At 47.3% G+C, this 20,941-nt stretch overlaps 1 protein-coding gene across 1 annotated transcript in view; it reads right to left on the bottom strand.

The window, feature by feature from the left end:
• The window catches only part of arhgap23a (Rho GTPase activating protein 23a), a 61,233-nt gene that overhangs the window by 39,879 nt on the left and 413 nt on the right, over positions 1-20,941 (bottom strand). The window lies entirely within an intron of this gene.

The raw sequence follows: 20,941 nt of genomic DNA, 5'->3' as shown, positions 1-20,941 counted from the left end.
GGAAAGCGTCCTCGGCCCGGAGTGGGAATCCTGTCCCCTGCTGGTGAGGGAAACACTGCACCGACCCGATCCCGACTCAACATGCGGCCTGGGAGGTTTCGTGTGCCGGAGCAGCCTCCACATTAATTGCCCGTGTCGTCGCACTGCCGCTATAAACGAAAAGCGTCACAGGCTGGACCACAGAAATATGCATGATGCACAGCACTGGTTACCAACCCCCGAAAGGGTTCACATGAGAAATCTGAGTGGCAAGGGGATGAGTAATGGAACGGAAAAGAATCAAAAACAGACGTTTTCTATGCAAAATTGTTTATATTTTCATTTTCTCAAAAACCCCCTTTTTTTTGTTAAACACTGGACATTTTTACCCTTTTTTGGGCTCTGAAAAGATGTTGAAACGGAACAGTTTGTGAAGCTAGAACAGACTCATAGCCATTCTGAACCTGTGACCAAGGGGATCATATGTAAATATTGCTTTATTTTAAGAGGACACAAGCTGAAAAAGAGTAGGACTGGGTGTCATTTTGAGTTTCGGTACCGATATGAAAAAATGGTTTTTGTTATGGCGGTTTGCAGAACATATAAAACCTTTTTGAAGTTAAGAAAATATATAACTCTTCAAAGCATCTGTGTTAAATACAAAACTAAATAACGGTTAATATCGGATCAAAGAAAAATTTAACAAGCTTGAGAAACTGACAAGGCCTTTGATATTCACACTTCGCAATACTCAATTCTACAAACGCTTTTTTGTTCTGTCCTTAAAAAGTATTGAAGTTTGATACCCAGTCCTAGTGGGAAACCACTGATGTACAGTGACGGTGTTGATCTCTCCGTCTAGACGTATATTACCATAATCTGTCAGAGTGGATTCTGCAAAAGAAGGCGCTTGGGTGAAAAAGGACGCAGCTGTTTTAAGCAGGTTAATTTTAACTTTAATCTCCGCTAAATCCCCAGAACCTATAGGCCTATCTGACCGCATCCAGAGTGTAGTTACCGGCCAGCGGCCACTAGAGGGCGGCTGCAACACAGCAGTCTAACAGCAGATGGGTGGGGAAAAGCTCCCAGAGGGCACTGGGACACAGGGTGACGGAGCAAAGGGTGGGGACGCTACATGCAGCTGCGTATAGTATGACCGCACAGTGTTCAATGCAAAGGCCGGCATCGGGATGTGCGAGGAGGTGCAAGACGTTGACCTTATAAGCGGCTGTCTGTGCTCTCGCGCCAGTTACCACTGGATAACATCAGAGTCAGGGGTGGGAGATGGCGGCCCGAGATCAGAGAGGTCACACCTGTTGTGGGCTTTGAGGTGGAAACAGCCTCGAGAAGTCCAGAGACGAGAGCATGTGGAGTCGGAGACGAAATGCGCAAGGGTCAGATATCCCATCACCCCACAGCTGAAGGGGAGCTGGGTGGTCTGCCCCTCCCACCCTCCTCCCTCCCTGGCTGACCAGGACTGATACAACAACAACAACAACAACAATGCACAGATCAATCCTGCAGACCAGAGGATTAAAGCAGTTCAAGAAGCCCACCTGACCACGTGTTTCCCCTGTAGGACAGCAATGCATTATACATGCATTCTTTACATGTGCCTACTAGTGCGTGTGTGTGTGTGTGTGTGTGTGTGTGTGTGTGTGTGTGCGTGTGTGCATGTGTGTGTGCGTGTGTGCTGCATTGCAACCACGTGAGGTCAGAACATGTGAGCCGTTTCAGCGTGGAAACACTTAGCTGGACCCAAACTACCGTAAACAAGTTTTCACTTCTAAGTTCAGCTTCCCGTCACCCCTTCACTCATCCAAGTCACTAGAACGTGTTCTTTATTACCAGTACAAATGACAACCCGTTAATCACTGCACTCACATTGACATTGGCTTAAAACTTACTCCAGGGCTGCAGCTGATGATTATTTTCGTTGTCATTTAATATGATGATGTTTTTTGGTTAATCATCCGACTGTTTGGTCTGTAAGATGTTAGGAAATATCAGGAAAAAAAGTCCATCGCAATTTCCCTAAACACAGGGTTACATCTTCAAAATGTATTGTTTATGTCAGATCAACAGTGTAAAGTCCAAAGATATTCAGTTTACCATCAGCGAAGACGAAGACAGCCGGCAAATTTTCAAATTTACCAAGCTGAGACCGTGTAATTTTTGGCTTTTGGATTACTTTCACCAGTTAATCGACTGTTTCAGCTCTTTGTAGCTGTGTGTTCCTCATTCTTGACACAAATCACAAACCATCTATTAGCACCGAAATGACATGTGCTGCTGAAATGATTATAGGTTTAATAGATTAGCTTGTTGATGAATGTTGAATGAATTACTAAATCGTTTATCTTATTTATCATTTAAAAAAGCCAAATATTCTTTCATAAATCCAAAAAATAATAGGCAGGTGAAGTGATAATGAAAAATATTTGTTCCGTCCCTCATTTATACATCAACACATACTGTTTATGCTTCATGCTGGCTCAAAGAAACTGCAGCCGAGAGGCACAACAGCACGTTTGGGATATTAAACACAAAAATGGTAATGGCTGGCTCAGGACTCTGCACGTGGCCATCGTGCTACATCTGCCACAAGGGGACGTGGGAGACATGAGTCAGCCCGCCAGCCAGCCAGCCAGCCAGCCAGCCAGCCAGGCATCCAGGTAGGCAAAAAAAGCCAGATAGAGGGCGGGAAGGAGAGCACGCTGAGGGGGTGGGGGTCGACAGATGTTGGAAAGCGAACACCGGGGGATGGGGGGGCGACTTGCTGAGAATAAAAAATGAGGGCAGAGAGTGATGTAGAGCAGATACAAACTCGAGAAGTTGGAGAGAGCAGATGGTGAAGAGAGAGGAGAGGGGTGTTTTACTCATTTGAGCTAAGACAGCGATGACACATGCACATATTTACTCACAGATATGCTCTAATTACCTCCCATACATCTCCTCTCTCCATCGTATCATCTGTGACTGAGTTCAGCGCAACACACTGATGCTGCATGACTGAAGGCTAAACGAGAACACGTTAACACACATTTGCTACCACGCGCGTAGCTGACAATCCACTGGAATACTGGTATGTTGATAAATTATTAAATGCTATTAGACGTGTGTTAGTGTATGTGTACATTAAAGTGTTGGAGTTTGGGGGGGGTCTGTTACAAATGAGCCATCGGACACTGTTTGATCAAGTGGATTTTAGTGTATATCCTGAGCTGGGGCAACATTTCATAGTCAAAACAGACTTAAAGGCCATGTCATACGTGATCGAAACTGTGAGCACGAAGGAAAGAAAGTGAGTTTGTGTGCGCGCGTGTGAGAGAGAAAACCCCGGCTGAACACACAGATCATGTTTCCCAGCACACTAAGTGGAGAGATGGTGCTCCAATTTAACCTTATTAGTGGGGAGTGTCTCTTCCAGTCGAGTGCCTTCTTCATGTTCAGGTCACAAAAACGAAGGCTAAAATGAAGAGAAAGCTTTGCCTTTTACTCAAATGAAGATTCGTCCACATCACATGCTCTTTTTCTTTTCCTGCAACTGTTGTTCGTTATGGTTTGATGAGATATCAGCCTCTGAAACTTCTGCAACCACCCCAATGCGGTGGAGATGAAGAGAACATCCGTCGTGGGGCTCAAAGTATTAGGAAATCTCATTCAAAAAAACGAAGCAACATCGTGTCTTTGCCAGAACAACACGAAATCTTGCTATAAACAGTTTTCAAAAAGTTGTCCCACTGATAACTGTTCACAGCGAGGTCTGTGATTATTCTAAGTAACCCTGCAGAACAGTTGAAAACATCTCCTGATGGATATCTGAAAACCTCAACAGATAAAACCCAAAAGTAGAGCGCGACCAGCGCTGGATTTTTGAGGTTGATACTAGAGGTCAGGTTTATGGCTAAATCAAGAACAGTTTGCACGACTCGCTGTCCGACCGCGTCAGAAAGCAAAAGTATTTATAGTTGCTCCAGGCTGCCACACTCGAAGGCAGGGTTAAAACAAAACAAAACAAAAAAATCATAGAGACATCATAGAGAGGGAGGAGACACGATAACCACTCAAATATGGGGATGCTGGCCCGCAACAGTCCCCCCGGGAAGACATTCGAAGTGTTGCCCTCTGTTGTTCGCCCAGAGGGTGGGAGAAATTGTTGTGTGGCAAATGAAACAAGAGAGCCAGAGAGAGAAGTTCAACGGCCAGTCACGATGTAAAGCGGGCCGGACACAGCCCCGGCAGCGCAGACGTCAGAAAGCTCCCGAAGCTATTCGACCATCCGACCAGCAATTCTGATGGAGTATACTGGTGCCGTGATACTGAGATGTGAGAGTGAGAGTTCTTATTGAAGAGCTTTTTAAACCACGTTATGTACCGGGCGGGACATTTTAGAGCGAGGTGAAAAGCTTGTCAGGGGTCTCTGGTGGAGAAACTATGTAATAGAGACACTTTCTAAACTACCTCAAATATATCTTTCTGTATAACAATTACAGCGCAGCCAATACTGGATTTTTGAAGCCAAATATGTAACTGATGCTTGAGACATTAAAAGATCCACAATTGGCTAATATTAGCCGATATGTCAGCCTAGCCAATTTATCGCTCTAGCACTGACTACAATTCTTTGTTGATTTTCAGCCGACATATGCCGATACCAACATATGGTTGATAAGCTAACATTGGTCGATAATAAACAGCCCTAACTTAAAACATGGCCACATACCACTAGAGGTAAGCGAGAAATTGTGCAATTTTTGGGTGACGTGATCCTTTACGACCACTCCTCCCCACAACTACAAACGCAGCCCTTCTCCAGGTTGTCACTCTTCATCTTGAAACCCGTCTGCGTCCTCATCACGGTCACCATGGACCGTTACCCATCACCGCCATGCTGACAGCTGCCATGAGAATCAACAAGGCGCCTCTGTTCGAGCATGAGGGGAAAAAAACCCCGCGGGGAGACAAGTTTGACGGCAGAGACATTTACGCTCATTATAGGTTCGAAATTGGCTTTCACAGCTGAGTTTTCTGGGTGTGAAGGGTCAGGACTTCAACCTTTAACACTGCAAACCACTTGGTGCCTTAAGGGTTATTCGATACCTGTTTTGATTTTTGCAGGTTCGATCTGGAAGCCTGCGGCAGCCAGCTTGTCAGTTTTTGGCGTGAGCAGACACCTGCAACGATCTGTGAGCTAGTGAGTAGCTGAAAAAAAAAAAAAAAAAAACAGACTGCACTGAATGAGAAATGTTCCGACTTCGCGTTTGTTTACCTTTCCTGCCGAAGTTGCGTGAGAGCTCATAGATCCAAGTGCTCACCAAGAATCCTGAACTCTAAACAAATCTGTTCCAGTTAAAGACGTGATACCTTTTTGCCGTGTTTTCAGTCGTGTCGCCTGCCCTCACACTTGGCGGAGGACACAGACAGAGAAACCAGTGACAGCTTTCCAACTGCCACATCTTGCTGTTTCTGAGTGCCACCGTGAGGCGGCGGCTGTGTTTTGTCAGATAAACTCCCGGCTGTACTTTCTCTTGACTAGATACATGTGTCTCTCGATGTGTGTATACCATATATACCATCATGGCCAATGACGACATCTGGCAAACAGCTAACCCCGCTTTCCTCGCACTGTAACCCCCCCCCAACCCCTCGTACTGACCACAACCGCTGGGAGCAATCAGAGCGTCACGTCTAAGCTCCACTGCAATAAGAGCGCCCATCCCCCTTCTTGCTGGTTTTTTTTTTCTGTTTCTTGCTCTTTTCTTCTCTTTCTCTCCTGGTTGTTTTCAGAAGCAGGCCTCAGGAGCAGAAAACCACAGGGCTCCAGCCCCCCTGCCCCCCCATCCTGTCCCCGTCTGCGTCTGGGTTGAAGGACGGCCATACTCGGAGCCCCCTCCTTTTGGTCCTTTCCCTCCCCCTCCACAAGCCCAGATGTATATTTTTAGCTCATCTCTGCCTCTGTGTAATTTACAGTTGAAAATTATAAGTTTGAGACTTGACGATGACGTTGTTGTTCTCCTTGGCTGAAGCTGGACTCAAGCTTGGAGCCCAGCCTATAGTCCCGAAACCAGGCAGCGGTCCAATGTTTGGGGCGTGGCGGAGGCTAAAACTGAGCCAGGGACGAAAAAAGACGGAGAGAGCAGGGCTGCAGAACGGAGTCTGAGTGTTTGTTAGAGCAAGTGAGATGGCCCGCCTGCCTCCAGCAGACCTGGAGTTTCCATTTGAGGTCATCTGGTTTTTACATTCCTGCCATGCACCACCACTCACAGAACGCCGAGGAAGTCCACAGTCGCTCTGTTCGCACAGGATCGCACAGTCCAGCGATTGTCAAAGTGGAGATTGGGGGGTGCAGAGCAGGCCTCTAGGGGAACTCTCAGAGCAGCAAGGAATAGTTTAACTTAATCAAAAATACTGCTATGTTTGGGTTTCACGGGCAGAATATGATCCCTTCGAAATCTTTGGCTAGAGTCTGGGTGTTTGTGATGTGAAAATATTTGAGAATTGCTGGCATTTGCGCTGATTTCACCGAATCTTGTAAGAGTCACTAAAATTTTCGATATTTCTCTCGGATCCCCGGTTTTCAGTCTGTTTTCCAACCCTCATGACCCTCTGCAGGCTCACGTTGACCTCTTTAACTGCTCAACGGACGGTGCCACTGGGCAAAGGATGGTCACACCACAAAAATCGATTACAGCATGAATTCTGAGGCTGACAAATCAAATCCCCCCTCCTGTAAAATCTGAATTTTCTCCAACCTAGTCAACTTTGCAGCCTAAAGCAAAGCAAAGCAGACATGTGACGCAAAGCCCAAGAAAACTTTAAATGAGCTCCTTTTCTCACACTGTGTGGACTGATAAACCAGAGATAAAATCCAAACTCTGTTTCTGGCCTTTGCCCTCCCTCCTCCTCCTCCTCCTCTCTTCGTCATTCCCCAGTGGCACAAAGATGGTACACAGATATCGCCTGGCATGTTTTGAATACGGGAGGATCGGCCCACGCTATCGTTTCATCTGCCCGCTCCTTCCTGTTGACACTCCGCAGACTGTAAAACCCATCTGAAAAGGAGGGCATCTCTAGAGGACAGGGATGCCGCTGGTGTCTGTGTGTTCACTGTTTTCTTTGCCAATCCCAGAGGCCCTGCCCTATGCACGTTATAATGTAACGACGAGCTCCATATGCCAAGCTGATGCTGATGCTGCTTCTGTGTCTTTAGCCTGTGTCACTCGGTATTAGCGGCCTTTTAATGCCGAGATGGCCACAGCTCAGATGTCTGAGATTGCTCACCCCGCAGGAATAAACTGTCCTCTGTGGTTTCATGGCTTGTTTCACCGCAGAAAAAAAAAAAAAAGTTCCGAGGTGCAGCCTAAAGGGGAAGACGGGTCTCCCTTGTCTCCCTGTTTTGGCCCAACGGGAGGACAGCGTAGGACTGTTGACATGGGAGTCACACGCCCATGCATATGGTCTCAGTCCGTTTCTGAGATGAAAGACACACCGGCACTGCTTAGAGAAAGAAGGAATGCTAATAGAAACACACTGTCCTGTTAGTTTTCATTCTGTAAACCGAGCAAGCAGAGGGGGAGGGAGCGGATACACTCCAGAATCATACTGAAACAAACTTCTTGTGGCACAAATTATCAGAGGGATATGCTCTGAGGATGACATCTAGCTCAGAGAAGCATTTTTGGAAAGCAGACCTGAATCAAAGTCAAAACGTCTATGGCTGCACATTCAGATGAGGCTCGAGAAACGACTGCAGTTCAAAACAGGAGGACCCTGAAAGGAGATGACCAAAGAAGGCAGCAAAGAGGGGATCAAAGCAGACAGCAATTGCTCAAAGCTACGGGGAAACAGAAAAAAAAAAAAAAAAAAAGGAAGGAAGGTGGAATTTGGAGAAGGTTAGATAACAAAGAAGAAAAACTACCCCATCAACAAAGATGGAGACACACACGCGAAACAGAACAGAGGAGGAAAAAAAGAGGACAAAACTGAGAGAGATATAGGGTGTGCAGAGTCTCTGTGTTTGCATGTGCATACTATTGTGGTTAAGGTGATATTTGGGATACCCGGTTGAGTTTTGAATATTCCTCCAAGCAAGCCCACAAATTAAACAGAATTGTTGACTATTTAGCTGCAGTTAACAATTGTGCTAGATGGAACATGAACATGCATGAGTTCGGAGTAAACTGGAATAATGTGAGCCTTCTTTTTCTGCTCTGTTTCGATCACATGTAGTAATTAATGATGATGCTGTGCAATGCAAATTACTGTGAAGCAGACCATGACAGCGACTGGATTATAGTGCGTTCACATGTGTGAGTATTTTGGATAATAAAAGAGTACAAATGCTCCCTTATCCAGGTCGATTAAACAAAACTTAGCATGCTTAATATTAAAGTTAAAAAAAAAAACAGACACAAAGTGTTTATTTACATCTAACCTGAACCACAATGTTCAACCTCAACCAAAGTGCCCTTGTTGCCTAAACCTAACCACAAACCGTGGATGCGAAGCCTGGTCTCATGTCCGACAGTCATGCCATCCACTCCAATCCGCCCCCCGCTGCCTCTGCCGCGGCTAATAAATGTAGCGCTTCATTCCTGGAGAAAACAGTGGTTTTATGTGGATTACGTGCTGTAATTATTTCTTGGCCGGGCACAGGGACTTTCTGGCCTCTCGTCGCCAAGCCCTATCTCAGTGTCTTTTGTCGTTTTCTAGATGTCCCCCCCCCCCCCCGTTACTCATTTTCATGCTCAGAAAGGCCAATGTCGTGCTGTCTCTAGCTTCACATTCAGCACACAGACATGAGAGCGGACGAGAATGGGGAGGGATGACATTTTGGACCGTTGGTACATTCAAAACCAAAAAAGCGTATGACCAGCATTATCCTTTGAGAGAGTCTTAAGTAGCATGTAAACAGAGGCAGTGTTGTGCTGGGCCAGCAGGCATCAGGAAAACCAGAGAGCTCTATCTCTTCCCAGCATCAACAGCTCCTCATTAGCTTCCCGATAATCTCTGTCCCATGATTTAGCCAGACTGTCAAAACACCCCCCCCTTCCTCCTCCTCCTCCTCCTCCTCATCTCCGCGACTGCTTGCAAATAGTAAGAAAGACAGGTCTGATGGTTGCGTACCAGCGCGCGTGTTGTTGTTGTTGTTGCGCAAGCATCATTCACGTTGCAGCACCGGTTGTTTCGGAAGTAGAGCTAGAGGTCAGTGAGTCAGCTCGCTAACCCCAATGAAACAACAGTAATTCACTGCGTCCGACCAGAATTTCACAGCTCATCAACTCTGGACCGGAGCTGCGATGGGCGTCAGCTGGCCAGCTGCCATTTACAGTGTAAAGCCAGCCCAGAGGAGCCTCCCTGATCTGAAAGTTACGCACAGCGAGCAAACATCATCACACTGTCACGCCGCCACAGCTCTTCTTCTCCTTCCTCTTCTTCTGCAGCAAAAACCAGAACCTGCCGCGATTCCCCTGCAAGTTGACTACGTACTTCAGCTTTTCATTTTCAATAAGTTTGCTGAATAACCCAAATGTTTTAACACTAACATCAGAGGAAGTTTGCTGATTTTCACCAGAGCATTTATGTACGATTAAGAAATAATGAAACAAATACAAAGTAAATGTAATTTCTGAGGTTTTCCAACAGGCCTGGGCGGCTGATACCAGTTTTCCTATACTGTATCAGCTTTTGCATTTGGTAATATAAAAATCTATACTGTGAGACGATGGATATTCGTCAACACAACACAGATTTGACCATTTTCACGCAGGCAACTATTCCTTTAAAAGAGGCACTGAAGATCAGATCACTGAGAAAAATGCTGCATATCAATAGGGTCTGCTTTGTAGCAATTAGGGCTGAAGTGATCAGTCGATAGGAAATTAATTTACAGTCAATGTTCAAGAAAAAACGCCAAATAATATCTTTTTTTCAAATGTTAAGATTTTCTGCTTTTCTTTGTCATATAGGACAGTAAACCGAGTTTCTCTGGGTTTCAGAGTGAAGGCTGGATAAAACGAGGGATCTCAAGATGCAACTTTAGGCTCTGAGCAACCATAATGTCCATTTTTCAATATTTTCTGACATTTTATAGGCAAAACGAATCACCAGTTAACTAAGAACATAATAGGCAAGTTAATCTATAACAAAAATAACTGGTAGTTGTAACCCTTATTTACATTATTTACAGGATTTTGGCATCAATGTGATGAAGTAGTACCTTGATTTGTCAGGTATTAACTCCCCGTATTAGACAAAAACAAGACTTATTTAAGGCTTATTTTATCTAGAAAAATGACTCTACTGGGACAGAAGACTTTGCCCATCACCCATCCCTGGTAAAACCGAGAACATCCAATAACAGGATGTAAGTAAACACTCAGCTCCCTTGTACTTGTAGTTTACGAGAGCACTCTGAATTTTGGCAGCTCTTCTGCAGTTTATGAAGGGAGAATGTGCTTTCCTTTTGCTTGTTTTCCCCTTCCATCGCTTCATTGTGTTTTGGATGTCACACTGGCATCAACACCCCCCCCATGAGTCATCAGGATTCTCTTTATGCCGCTATCTCCTACCCTCCTTTCCTTCCTTAGCCCTCCTCCTCCTCCGTCTCTGTCACATTCCAGTGCAATCCCTGCTGTTCGTAAAAAAGCCCACACAGCTGAGTGGAGCGAGACACAGTGCCCCATTCAGCTCTCTGCGAACGCACACACTCGTTCTTATCGTCGGCGCTCTTCGCAAAAAAAAAAAAAAAAAAAATGTAAACATGATGGGAACGCGATGCAAAAAAGGTGCACGGTCGATATCGGAACGTGAGAAAGACAAAACATGGGTCCGATCATCTGAATGGAGATCAGTCCAATGGCGGCCCCTGCTTAACCCCCGTGGCCCCTGTTGCACACAGTGACAGGGGTTCCCCTCCCGCCTCTTTAGCCTCTTTACTGGGGGGCAAGTGTGTGACGAGGAGGGCCCCTGACCTCTGAACCTTGACCCTGATTCAAACCCTCGTCTGGCTGCCTTCAGGCCGATCCCGCAGACAGATACAGAGTCAAGTCTGCATTTCAGAACAAGATCCGACCTGTTATCCATTCCTCCCGCGTGCCGAGCGTCACATCAACACGAAGCTCCCTCATGTACAGCGCCGTATGACAGCCTCTTATTTTCCCGCACAGAAACAACGCGATGTGACCCACACACGTCAACACAGCGCTCTGCAGGCTCAAATACAAAGAGGCACTGACACAGGCCAGGCCATCTACGGGCTGAATCTAATTAGCCCTCGTCTGTTTCTGAGAGAGGCTTTGTTTCACACCAAACCTCCCAGCACCTGGGAGTCAGACGCCACATGAAAAACACATCTTCCTGGACGGGTAAACTTCATGTCCGGCTAATATGCCCAAAAGAGGAGAAACAACTGAGTACTGAGAGCAAATGAAAGCACAGGGGCAAAATCTAAATGAAATGGAGAGCCGCTGACTAGCATTCAAATATTCCCTATTTTCTCTCATTTATGTCGTCAATTTACAAATAACATCTCTCAAAGGAAGGTGCAGGTCCGGCCATCGGATCATGATGTTCTGTTAACATTCTTTATATTTGTTGAGTGGGGATGCTCCGATCCAGTTTGCTAGATCGGTATCAGTACCGATGTTGATTAAATACTTTCCGTGGAAGTCAATGTCGTTAAAATTCAATCACAGCAGGCCGACAACTCCGTTTTTTGTGACACACCCATCTCTGTCCTCATCTTACCTTACGTAAAAGTTCCCACGGGAAACATCCCCAAGTTTACAAAGATATCAAACATGTCAGGCTAAAAAAAAAAAGAGATACACAAGACATGGAGAATTTTTCCATTTCATGGCATAATGCAGCCACAAAAACGTGGAGTCTTGTAAACACCATATAACTTCAACAAGGAGTTGAAACAAACTGATACAGAAAGTATTTTATAATACTGTCAGACAGCGCTGAATAAGATGACTTTTCCAACCTTAAAGCTGCACAAGATGAACAGAATCACGATAATAATAAAAGGAAATGTACTTTATAACATAAAGTCAGTTTTGGCTCCCACAGACAGCGGTGTTACTGACTGACTGACTGATCAATAAAGAGCCATTAGCAACAGAAACAATGCCTGCTCTGCAGTGCCGCACCGCAACAGCCGCTCCCCTCTCACCACAGTAAACAAGGTCAGTAATGACTGATGTCCTTCGCCCACCGATACACTGGCGGCTCGATGTTTGCACAGCATCAAGGACTTCCCCCACGCAAACACCAGGAGAGAAGGCCAAATCTGCGCGGCGCTCAGGCTGTTGCCTCAACTTCACGACAGTTGGCGTGTACCAGACCGTGTGTCGTGCACCTGCGCCCAGGTTATGAGTTATGCGTGTGTAATTCTGATCCTGTAAGTGTGATGTAAACATGCTGGAGTGCCTATGTTTGTGAACACCTGTGCTTGACTGCGCGCTTGGTGCGTGCGTGTGTGTGTGTGTCTGTCTGTCTGTGTACGGGAGTGATTCAAGTGTGTCAACAAACACAATCTCCAGGTTAATGATTGTGGATGCGAGGTGCGAGCGGCGGTGCAGTTGTCGTCTGGAGGCCCCGGAGTGGAGGAACGCAGCAGAGGTGGCGGTGCCGGAGGCGTGGGAGTCGTTTTAACGGCGTTAACGGACTGATGCGGGGCACTCTGTAACACACGGTTTACTGTCGGGCGCTCTGTGTTCGCTGTGCGGCTCCGTCCACTGAGCTGACACTGTAAAAGACAGTCAGTGGTCCAGATACCACATCGGGTGTTGGGTAGTTAGCATTTTCACCTGGGGAAAAAAAATGACCCGTTCTAATAACGTTCGATTTTTCAGGCTAGTGGACATTCCTGGCTCGTTCTTTTACCTGGCTGGAATACAACTTAAAAAAAATCAATGGCAACCCAGTCTTGCGGTTTTGAAACTTGAAATTTCCAAATTCTCAGCATTGCTGACTTGTGTCAGCACACGCCTCGTATCACTTCCCTCTTAGTACAGAAAATGTACGTCACATTTAATTCTTGCAGAGCAAGATCAGAACAGCGCAGGACAGGTACAAGACAAGTCAAACAGACACGTACGAGTACTAGAACACAGCAGCCATTCCCAGAGTTTTTGGCCCGTGGCTGCTCCGAACAAAATAAACGTCTAGTTGCAACCTCTTTCGCAACCTCAACCTCATTTGTCTGTAGATTGTTGACCGGTTCAACCAGAGAGTGAGTTTCACTTCTCAGACGGCTTTTCCTAATTCTTTTCAGAGGTCAGAGTTACAAAAATTCACGGGAAAAATAGCAACGATTCGAGTCGAACTGAAAGGATTTGTCCATTTGTCTATCGACAGAAAATTGATGAGCAACAATTTTGCTAATCCATTAACTGTTTTAAGTCAGTTTTTAAGCGAAAGTACCTCAAATTCATTGGTTCTAGCCTCTAAAATGTTCATATTTTCCTGCTTTCTTTGTCTTCTATAATAGTGAAAGGAATTTTCTTGGGTTTTGGAAACAAAACAGGACATTTAAATATGTCAGCTTCTTGGGCACTGGAAAACTATGATGGTCATTTTTCTATATATTTTCTGACACTTTATAGACCACAAGATGAATCGATTAATCAAGAAAATAATCGGCAGACTACCGGATAATGAAAATAATTGTTAGCTGCGCAACAATTTATGCTAATCATCTCACTACCCCTCGAATTTATCTTCACCGTGATCTGACCATCAGGGCGGGAACCAGTGGTGAGGAATATGAAACTGAGACACTGTACAAGGATGACTGAAAATAAAAGACAGTGACAGTTTAACGAGAATCACATGAATTCCCAGCACTGCAGCGTTGACTGTGCCATGTGCCTACTACGTGGTGAAGCCATCTGCTAGTGATCACAGAAATGCTTTCCTCTGCAGCATCATACAGCTGTTCTCACTTAACGCCGCCTTGACCAGCAACTGATCCTGGACCTGCTGACTACATAGACCTCTGTGGTTTGGGGGTCTGCAACCTTTCTGAGGCGGCTGCCCCGCGATCAGCCGGAGCTCAGGGGTGGACTAAAAAAAAAGACAGTGTGCGGATCAGCTAAGGCCTCTGGCTGAAGTTTGGGTTTTGACGATTACAAGTGAACCTGGGGAAGCTATTAGCGGGTCTGTATGTACAAACAACTTCCAGATCAGGACTAAAAAGATCAAGGATCAGCAAAAAGTAAAATAGTCTCTCATCAGGAGAGAGACTGCAGGGTAATACTGCTTTAGTCGGCGGCACGTCAGACGAACTGGTACACGTGCCGCACGGACAGAGAAGGGGCTTTGACATCGACCGGCTCGGCTCAAGATTTTCATAACAGCGCTCTCATGTTTCCCATCATCAATACTTTCTGGCATCACGTGGCTCCGTGCAGCATTGGACACCAGGAGCACTGGCTCATCCTGCCCCCTGCCCCACCCTGCTATCCTCAGCCTCATCGATCTCACCCGCAAGCCCTGCGCTGCTACATCAGGGCAGGCCTGCTAACAGCATTAAACCAGTCCCACTGGATGTCGTCATAACTGCTCTCATCTCACAGACACTTACACCCTTTCCTCCTCTCCGTGGTCGGTCGCCGAACCGGGGCGCAAAGGCTGATTTACTTTGTGTCTCGTTTTGACAAATTAAACCCCTCAATCGGATTCTAGTGTAATTTTGCATCTCGCTGTTGGTCTTTATCGCTCCATCCCAACGGATTAGCGCTCAATAACAAGACTCGGGGGAGGGGAAAAGAGGAAAAATGGCGTGCAGGTTATTTCTATCTGTGTTCCGGGGCGTAGTCGACTGTACGATAAAGCGGCTGCCACAATGGTAAATTCCTCACTCCAGGGCGAGTGAGATGAGCTGGGTGTTGGCTGAGACATGCAGGGTCAAAGGTCAGGTATGAAAAAGGGCCAGGGACTGAGATTAGACAGGCTGAGGTGAGCAACGAGGCCTCCGCCAAAAAGAGACATACGCTAACGGTTAAATGGGAGACACTTTGAATGGAGTTTTATGAGTTCCTGTTGATTAAAATGACAGGTTTGTGGGTACACACACAGCGCTCGTCATACATTTACTGCAAAGTGTTTTTACGTTTTACTGCAAGTCTGTGTGTAAAAAGCGTAAAATTGAAAAGATTAAAGCGAATTCAACGTGTTTGAAGAGACATTTGCAGCTCTGTTGCAGCGACGTAACAACCAGAGAGGTTCGATTACAGCGTGACCACAGAGGAGGAAGCGTTATTCTTTGCTGGAGGGGGGGCCAAGCTCGGCAGATAGAAAGAGATGCTCTGAAAAGATAAAAGGGAGCAAAGGTAGGTGGGGAAACAGGGGGAAGAACTGCGGAAACCCAGAAAAATTCCTAATTACACCAAGACTGAGCCATGTTGCAGCGCACAGGAGAGACCCTGGCAGGCGTGCAGCACCAGGCCAGGATGCCAAACCCAGTGCCTCTTTCAGCAAGCAGCCCACTGCCCAAGACTGCCAGTGCCTTACCCCGTGACTTCACCGTGACACATCGGTACTCCGACACACATTCCCGGAGCCAGCCCAGGAGGAACTCAATGTGAATCTGTTCCTCTGACACGGCTTTCAGCGAAGCACGACACGTTTCTTCTGGCGGAAGTCACGAAAAGCGTTTATCGGGCTCGCTCGTTGCTGTTCCATTTGTCTTTAGAGGAGGCGACGCTGTCGAGGAGAAACCAACCCACCTCGTTTTTCTTTTTCCCCCCCATAACGTATCACCCGACTGCTCAGGTAAAGATTGTTTCGTATAGTTTTGAAAGAAAAGAGCATAAATGGAAATGGCAGTGACGCACACCAAAGAGGCTGCGAAGTCTTGTGATGCTAATTGGGAGAAGTCATACTTCCCCCATCTTCCCATTAAGACACCTCCATCCTCGTGTATGGTTGTGTCACTATCTGGTGGCTTGCTCCCAATCGTTAATTTAAAAAAGAAAAAAGAAAAACAAAAAAAAACACCAAGTTGCCAGGGTTAAAGCAACACAAGTCCAGTGGAGCTCCATTCACAGTCAGTTAACGGGTTAATCTCTCAGATTACTGCTGTTAAAAAAAAAAAAACCAACACCAGTGACCACAATGATGGACACACGCTCCCAACATCATCCCTGCTCGGGACGTCCGGTCTAGATTGACAGCCTGGCAATGACAAAAAGTCCGCAGCAGCCCCGGGCGTTTAATACGACGCTGGATCGGTTTTGATTTTTTTTGTTTTATTTATTCGTTTATTTCCTTATTTTGGAAGAAGAGACTGATTTCGTTCGGCAACGCACCACTCGCCGTCCGCCATGGCGAGCAAAGGCTGCGGAGAAAACACCGAGCAAACTCTTGGTTTTTCTGTACGGTATGTCGGCGAGAGTGTGTGTGTGTGTGTGTGTGTGTGTGCGTGCGTGTGTGTGGTGTGCGCGTACGTGTCTGTGTGTGTACCTCCGCGGCGGCTGTGTGAACTAGTGGTTAAATCCTCTTAGCGGAAAATCACGCTCTCTGACCGGCCCCCGCGGCGCCGCGCCGCGCCGCAGGACCGTGCAGGCACGACAACGCCCAGGTATCGGTGAGACGACGGGGTCGGCGGGCGAAGACGACGGCGCCGGCTCCGTGTACTTACGTGGTTCTCCGAGCAGGGTGGTATTCCAACAAGGCAAAAAGCAACTCCATTCATTGGACAGCGGAGACCTGTTGGGCTGCTCGGCAGGCAGAGGCGGATTTGGTTGCTGCACAGGCGGCGGCGGCGGCGGAGGCGGACGGGGAGCTCTGCGAGTAACAATGCTCCGCTCCAACACAAACTTATATGTTCAACACTTATCCAGCTTCCTTCCTCCCAACCCCCCCCCCCACCACCACCACCACCACCACCAAAAACACAATCCCACTCTGTTCCCGTTGTTTCGGGCCGTTCAGTGCGCTCCCCCCTCCCCGCCTCCTCCTCGCCGCCTCCTCCTCCTCCTCTTCTCCTTCTTCTCCTCCTCCTCCTCTTCTCCTCTTTCTTCTTCTTCTCCTCCTTCTTCTTCTTCTTCCGCCAGACCGTATCAGTTGTACATAACTAAATCCGACTCGTGCTCGTCCTGCCGGGAAACGGACGGCTGCAGCGTCAAAACACAAGCGGTGGTGGAGGGAGGGGTGGAGGGGTGGAGGGAGGTTTCGTTCGGGGGGGGGGGGGGCAGGATGTCAGCATACTCGGCCTTCAAAGTAAAGTCACGAGAAGGAATGTGTCTACACCTCAACAAAAGCCTCGGTACAAATTTCGTCTCACTTCTCGTGACGGGACGCGTCGTCGGACGTCGTCCTGGAAACGATGACTGAGCGGCCACTGCAGCACGAGGGTTGAATGATGTTTTAAAATTGGAGAAATATCAGGCTACTCCGCATTTCATCAGCGTGAGCGTGCTAAGTAATGGCCAGAAGAATTGTATTTATTTATTTATTAAACTTTTGGTTGAGGCTTTTGAGGTGGACGCCCTCACCGGAAGTACGATGTTTATATTGCGGTTAACTTGACGCCGCGGGAATTGAAGGGATTCAAATTGGAGGAGGGTGAATTTGTCCGCTCCGCCCTGCAAACCCGCAGCGTGCGGGCTCCCTGTGGCTGTGCCAAAACATCTGGGTGCCGCGGTGTGCGCGCGCGCGCGTGTGTGTGCGTGTGTGTGCGCATGCATGTGTGACCGGCCGATGCCTCCAGGACAGTAAGTGTTTTGTTTTTTTTTAATTTTGGAAGTAAACATAGCCTGCAGTTATTATGAAGAACGCGGAACTAATGAAACAAGTTCTGCATTCAAAACTTCACTTAGTAAGAAAAGACTTAAAGAATCAAAAGCAGACGTAGCCCCACTCACTGTGTTATAGGATTCATTAATTATATATTAACTATTCATTTAAACTGTTTTATCTGCTTTATGGCAGATTAAATTTACTGTATTCAAATGTTTTGTAATTTATGTGCTCGTTATAGGATTTTGAAATTTTAATTTGCATAGAGAATAGCAGGCACGGCTGTCAGTGTGTCATTCTGAAATGTATCCTTAAATAAAAACACGCTCAGGTAAAGTACCTCAAATTGTACTTGAGGGAATGTACGTGGTGACATTCGAGCATTGCGACAACAAGCGTGGGACAAAATATAGGACTTCTTGTTCTTAAGTTGTGTTTACGCTGTAAAAAACGACAAGTGAGAGGGCAACTAAATCCCCTCCAGGACTGCAACTAACACCGGCTGTCACTGCCGAATAATCTGCTGATTCAGTTCACTTGTGTTAACTTGTTGGGTGTATAAAGTTTTAGAAAGCAGTGGAAAATGCCCCTCACAGTTTCCCATGAGCCCTAAGTGGCAAATTCACCGTGCTAGTTTCAGACAAACCAAATAGTCCAAAACCCAAAAAATACTCACTTAACCCCTATAGAAGACTAAAATAAATAAATAAATAAACCAGCAAATATTCACATTTGAGATGAAACAACCAGCGAATTTTTTGGCACTTTGATTAAAAAAAATACTTAAACAATTCATTGATCTTTAAAATAGTTGCTAGGTAATGAAGACATACACCACCGACATAATTTCAGATGTACGAAAAATCTCATAACCTGATCATAAATCGCTGCCAGCGAGAAAAAAGCCACACGAGTCCAAAGTGAGCGCGTGAGTCATGGCAAACTGACAAACATGGCAAAAAAAAAAAGGGCTCAACAAAGACTGAAAGCGTAATTCATTGAGAGTTGTCAGAATTCCTTCCACGCCCCAGACAGACTATAATACATACATTCTCAGAAAAGAATTGAAAGACATGTATTTTTAGCCAGTAGGGCTGCAGACGAATTCTGTCCATGGGAATCAATAGACACAGAGTACAGTCAGGGGAAGCTTACTCATCTGCAGAACAGGAACTTGAGACTGCTGCCAAGAAGTCACCCCTACATCATGCTGTATATGCGCCACGGGAAGAGCTGTGGCACACTGTATAGTGGGTGTAAATGTGAACTTCTGTCCAAAAGGTGGAATAGAAGTGAGAAAAACGAAAAAGGAAAGAAGAGTTAAAAAAAAAAAAAATGGAGAAATGTGGTGCTGGCCTTAGCCGCAGTGGTGGCTCAAAGCTGGAGGCCCATGTGGCTACTATTACTCTGAGGGGTGCAAGTATCAGAGAGCCACTTCAAAAGCCTGCCTGCCTATGGGGAAGCAGACTGGAGTCATAGGGGGAAAAAGCAGCTTACAGGAGCCCTTCCCACGCCAAGAGCTGCAGCTGCCAACTCAGCCTCCATCTCTGTCTGCTCGCCCTCTCTCCTCGCGGCCTCCAGCCTCCGCCTCTGGCCCGCTCAGAGACACACAATCCCTGCCAAAGGCTTACAGAGGACGCTCTTCAAAAGTCCTAGTCTTGACCTTCGCTCGTCTCCCCCGCTCGAGGCGGATAATTACCATACGCGTCCTAAATCCCCCTCCAGGTTACTCGTGTAGTGCGACCAAAGTAGCTTCTCTGAACGCCAGATAGGCTGGAAATCCACTGGGGCAGACTGAGAGCCCAGAGAGACTTAGCAGGAGTCTCCTGGTCTTAAGGTGGGAGAGGAAGGCAAACGGTCTCCGAGGAAAAAGGGAGGGTAGGGTGACGAGGCACACAGGGAGATTCACGGTGCTAGGATTTTGGGGGTCGCGGAGCGTGAGGGCTGTCACAGCTGGACGCTTTCTATCCACTCTGACCTCAAACAAGGATCTACCTCTGCAGCCTCCGTCTCCTTCCTGCACTCCATGTGTTTTCTATTCCGGCGGACGGAGGGATAAATCAGTCTGTGCCCTGACACTGTTCTGTGGGAAGAACGATCCCATGTTAGTGCACCCCTCCTGCGCTCGGGGTTTGTCCACCTCTTATCCCAGATTGCATGCAGATACACGCTCACGCTACGCTTCAATCTAGCTGTCAGGCGAGCAAAATGGGCCCCCTCTATTATTGATGGCTGCTGGGCGGCCGAGGCTGAGAGGTGCAGAGAGAAGGAGGGAAGATTTACGTGCTGGAGGAGTCGTGTGTCACATTTCAGCAGGTGGGTAGGCATATTTTAAAACGCAGGAAAGAGCTGTAATTGTATCCATATCCACCCAAAAGAAGTGTCTGTTATTTCGCAGACCGCACTTGATGACTTACAGCGTTGCATCCCACGACTCGCTCCTCCTTGTGCCATGACTCTGGGTCAGCCCTGTTTACTGACACACAGCCTCAGGCGCAGGGTACGTCCCCAAGACTGCCTGAGTAGGGCCCGGTCTGACGGGGATGCGAGGCGACACGCCCCGATCTCTCTCCCTCGAGGGGCCGGCTGGAGGACGAGCAGGGAGCATCCAGAGTCAGCGAGAGCCCCTTGCCCCGGTCATTACGTAATCACACGCACAGCCCCCCCCCCCGATTTACTCGCTTGACCGCGACCCGGCTCCCACCTCCCTCCGCTGGCCTGGCTTGGCAAGTGGTCCTGCCAGGGCGGAACGAGATTCCCGCTCTGGTGCCGGGTGCCGTGGAGGCGAGGGGGGCATGAGGGAGGGAATGATGGTGGGTGGGCATCTCCTGCCATCCCTCATACCATTCTAGGCCACTTCACTGAGCCTTTGCGCTGGCATGCTACTATTAATTGTGGCCACTCCATTTATTCCAACTATTCCAACCCCCCCCAAGGCTTCTCCCCCCATTCTTTCATATCTCCTCTGTTTTCACCCAACTTCCCCGCAGTTATTGAGCCTGTCCTCTCAGTATATGTCCGTCACCCTCCTCTGCACACGCATACTTTCAGTCTGAGGAGTGTAGTTGCCAGATCTTTTCAACATCATTTACTTTAAGCCTCTACAGAGTCCGTAACACTCCCCTCTCTGCCAGGCAGGCCACGCTACCCCTCCACTCCAGCTGCATTTAATGAAGGTGCCTGCACGGTCTTTTCATGCTGCTAGGAG

This window comes from Xiphias gladius, chromosome 3 (genome assembly GCF_016859285.1).
Source record: "Xiphias gladius isolate SHS-SW01 ecotype Sanya breed wild chromosome 3, ASM1685928v1, whole genome shotgun sequence".
NCBI lineage: Eukaryota > Metazoa > Chordata > Actinopteri > Istiophoriformes > Xiphiidae > Xiphias > Xiphias gladius.
This window is presented reverse-complemented; position numbering and strand designations above follow the sequence as displayed.